The sequence below is a fragment of the Myotis brandtii genome, unplaced genomic scaffold (genome assembly GCF_000412655.1).
Source record: "Myotis brandtii unplaced genomic scaffold, ASM41265v1 scaffold698, whole genome shotgun sequence".
Classification (NCBI taxonomy): domain Eukaryota; kingdom Metazoa; phylum Chordata; class Mammalia; order Chiroptera; family Vespertilionidae; genus Myotis; species Myotis brandtii.
The window spans coordinates 1,261,129-1,265,669 of record NW_005370731.1 but is presented as its reverse complement, the minus strand read 5'-3'; the positions used below and the strand labels follow the sequence as shown (position 1 = coordinate 1,265,669).

The 4,541-nt window shown below is 46.9% G+C and overlaps 1 long non-coding RNA gene across 1 annotated transcript in view; it reads left to right on the top strand.

Moving 5' to 3' along the window:
- Positions 1-4,541, top strand: part of LOC106724046 — a 12,226-nt gene that overhangs the window by 7,104 nt on the left and 581 nt on the right. The gene's annotated exons all lie outside the window — the stretch shown is intronic.

The window sequence follows — 4,541 nt, the reverse complement described above, 5'->3', positions numbered from 1 at the left end:
CGGCTAGCAGAGCTGCCCTAGCCCGCTGCCGCGGTGACGTCGCGTGGGCTGTGGGCGCCCGGTGCCTCCTGGGAATTGTAGTTTGGAGCGAACTACTCTCAACCCGGGTGCCCGCTCCTTCTGGCTATGCCCCTGCTCGCGAGCACCCAAATAAACTCCACGACTCCCTCCCCGGGGTTTCTGGCGTTATCTGCGGTCTCCGTGCGGCCCTCTGTCTCTTAGTCCCGTGGTCGGCAAACTGCGGCTCGGAGCCACATGCGGCTCTTTGGCCCCTTGAGTGTGGCTCTTCCTAAGCCTTAGGAGTACCCTAATTAAGTTAATAGCAATGTACCTACCTATATAGTTTAAGTTTAAAAAATTTGGCTCTCAAAAGAAATTTCAATCGTTGTACTGTTGATATTTGGCTCTGTTGTCTAATGAGTTTGCCGACCACTGTCTCAGTCTATGAAATGGGCTCCCTGGGAGCGAAACGGGAGAGGGCGAGAAGATCCTTAGATGTAAAGCGCAGAGACAAAACCCCTGGATTCCTTCCCTGAGGTCTGGCTTTCTCCTTCCAGCTCTTGGTTAATTTACCGGAAACCAGGCTGCCCAGTTCAAACCCCAGCTCAGCCACTTGCTGTCTGAGGCAAGTTACTTAAACTGCTCAATGTTTTAATTTCCATGTTGGCAAAATGAGGATGTAGCAACCTTGGGGTTGTTGTGTACTTACGTGAATTTATATATGGGATGTCCATGGAATAATGCCAGGTGTGGGATTAGCACTATATAAGTGTTAGACGTGACCATTCATTCATGCCTGTAAGTAACTGATTGGGTGACTTTTCTGTTCCAGGAGGGGAAGTCGGGTATTGAATCAAGTAAAAAACCCTTCCCTGTCCTGGAAACAGCTTCCGTGTCAGCTGTGATGAGGGCTGCACAGGAGGTGGAGGGAGCACCAGAGAGGGACGCGGACGTTGGTGCAGGTGCAGCATGAGTAGGACTCGGCCAGGCACGGGAACGACTGGCAAGGGCATGATGGCAACATAGAGAGTAGCCTGGATAATCTGAGGAGATGGCTGCAGCCACGTGGACACTGGGAAGGAGAGGAGTGGATGGTGTCTAGAGTCAGATCCCGAACGGAGAAAGCCACGGAAAAGATTTAACTTGTCAGGTTTGCTCCTTAGACAGAACCTTCTGGCTGTAGTGATGGGAATATGGGGATTGGTGGGACCAAAGGCACAGAAACCAGTGAAAAGACAATTATTTTTTCCAAGCAAGAGGTGATGGGAGACTTTTCAGTGTGTGTGTGTGTGTGTGTGTGTGTGTGTGTGTGTACTTGTACTGACTAGATTTTTCTTTACCATTATTATCTATTTTACAAATATTTAAAAGTTTTTAGGTGTTTTTTTTTTTTAAAAAAAAAGGTTAAGTTCCCAGTCTAGTGTGGCTTGGCGGTTGGGCAACGACCCAGGAGCCAAGAGGTCACCAGTTCAGGGCATATGCCCGGGTTGCGGGCTCGATCCCCAGTGGGGGGCATGCAGGAGGCAGCCAATCAATGATTCTCTCTCATCACTGATGTTTCTCTCTCTCTCTCCCTCTCCCTTCCTCTCTGAAATCCGTGGATATATATTTAAAAAATAAAAAAATAATAAAAGGTTAAGTGAAGACTCAGGGGCACCCTGAGTCTCTGGATTTCCTCTTCGCTCCCCACCCCACTATACACACACTCACTCACACTCCCCCTCACACGCACACTCATTCACACACACACACACACACACACTCTCTCGCTCACACTCTCACACACACACACACACTCTCTTGCTCACACTCACACACGCACGCACACACTCACACACGCACACACACACCCCCTCCCACCCTTTCTTTTCCAACATCCTGGCAATATCCTGGAGTAAAGTCAGGAGGCCACTCAGCTCCGGAGGCCGGCACTGCTTGAGCCCATGGAAGAAGGGAGAGGGGAGGGTGCCCCGGCCAGGAGCGTGCGCAGAGCAGCATGGGCTCGGGTGCGAGCCGTGTGCGAGAACTCGGCGCTCGCGTAGCCGCTGTGTGGACCCGTCACGGAGCTGGCAGCTCTGGCTGCCACGGAGGCGGGAGGCGTGCGCGAACATAAGGGTTTGACTGGGCCCGCCGGACTGGCGCTCGGCCCACACTCTGCTGCCCCCCAGCGGCTAAGATTGGACACGCATCCCATGATCCCTCTTCCAGAATACTGTTACTCATTTAGTGTACAGTGGTCAGGCACTCTTCCGATAGCCTTATATGTACTAATTTCATCTTCATAACAACTCTCGGAGATATATGCTATTATTCTGCTCATTTTACAGATGAGAGAACTGAAGCCCAGAAAGCCCTCCCCCTCCTCCCCCACTTCCTCTTTTCTCTGGGTTCTTACCCCCATGCTCCCTGGCTCCAGCCACACTGGCTTCCTTGTTGTTCCCTAAACATACCAGGCACATTCCACCCCGAGGCCTCTCACTAGCTGTTTCCTGTACCTGGAACATCCCCTAGATATCTACATAGCTTACTCCCTCGTGTCCTTTTGCCCAAATGTCAACTGAATGAAGCACACCCTGACTGTCCTAATTAAAATTGCAATAACCCCCATCCTCCCCAACTGCGCTCTACTTTTTATTTTATCCGTAGCATTTAGCACCATCAACATACTATATACTTTATGTATTTAATATAACTGCTCATCTTCTCCTTTTCTAAAATGTGAGACCAGGGCATGAATAATTGTCTGCTTTACTGATTTATTCCAGGCCCCTAACCCTGGCACATAACAGGTGCTCAATAAACATTTGTTTTAAAGTGATAGAAATATTGGGCTTTATTTTCTGAGCTATTGAAATGGAAAGTCTCTGTTATCTATGGCTGGCTTCTCTCAGGATGAGTGATCTAAGAGGAAGCAAGATGGGGGCCACAATGTCTCTAGGACTTACCCTCTAAAGTCACACACCGTCGTTTCTGGATTGCCCTCTTGGGCACAGTCAGCCCTGTGTAGTGTGGGAAGAGGCTGCACAATGGTATGGATACCAGGAGGTGGAAATCATTAAGGACAATGTTGGAAGCTGGCCATTATAGCCTGGAGGCTGCCATGCTACGAGGAAGCCCAAACTAACCCCTAGGAGAGACCACATGGATAGACCCTGAGACCACAAGAAGAGAGAGCTCCTAGGTTCTCCCTCAGCTGCTTCAGTCTCCCATGGTTCCAGCACAGCCATCATCTGACTGCAGTTATGTGAGCCAGAACTGCCAGACAAAATTCTCTCCCCAAATTCCTAACCCCTGAAAACTGTGAGGTAAACTAAAATAATTGTTATTGCTTTACACCAAGCATGTCAAACTCACAGGCGAACACGGGGCAAATAAACAAGGTCTAAGTTTATGTGGGCCGCAAAAAAACAAAAGCTGCAATTTTCATAGAAACGTAGGTTTATTTCGAAAAGTATAGTATCAAAAAAGAACAAGAGCAATGAGAAATTTTAATGTTTTCTTCCTGACACTTGGCATCTCTCTGCTGCTATCTTTCCTACTTTGGGGGAAATTTTGTTCGCAGTGATTACTTTCAAAACTGACCCAAGGTGAATGTCAGTAATTCTGGATCTGACAGGAGACTTATTTCCTTTCATAATTGTAAATAACTGCTCACACCAATACGTACTTCCAAACATGGAAATAATTTCATATGTGAATTTTCGAGTATTTTCAAACCTGGCAGGTAAATATTTGTAAAATTCAGGCACACCAACACACTGGATCTCAATCAATTCCAATTGCATTTGATTAGGTATTGATTCTATATTTACTGAAAAAATCGAACAAAGGAAACCTGTCTTCCAAAAATTTAAAATCTGCAAACCTTGTTTCAAATTCAGTTCTAAGGTTTAACATTTTTTCTGCGTACTTTTGGTACAATGCAGTTTCACCTAAACTGGATTTGTTCATGTTGCATGTCAGAAAGTGCATTAAATCTTCATTTTTCAACTGCTTTACCCAAAGAACTAGCTTACATTTGAATGCTTTGACTTGGTGACGCATGTTTGTAATAATCTGATCTTTTCCTCGCAGTTTTAAGTTAAATCATATGAGTGTTTTGTTATATCAACCATGAAGGATAAATGTTGCAACCATATTGTGTCAAAAAACAGGCTTGCCCTACCTGGTTTGGCTCAGTGGATAGAGCAGCGGCCTGTGGACTAAACGGTCCCGGGTTCGATTCTGGTCAAGGCACATGCCTGGGTTGCGGGCTCGATCCCCAGTATGGGATGTGCAGGAAGCAGTCAATCAATGATTCTCTCTCATCATTGATGTTTCCATCTTCCCCTTGCTCTCTGAAATCAAATATATATCAAGCTTGTGTCTTGATTTTTAGTTATTAAGAACTGACATATTTCTTCTTTCAAGTCCCAGAATTGTTTAAGAACCTTGGAGCAGCCGAAACCGGTTTGGCTCAGTGGATAGAGCGTCGGCCTGCGGACTGAAAGGTCCCAGGTTTGATTCCGGTCAAGGGCATGTACCTGGGTTGCAGGCACATC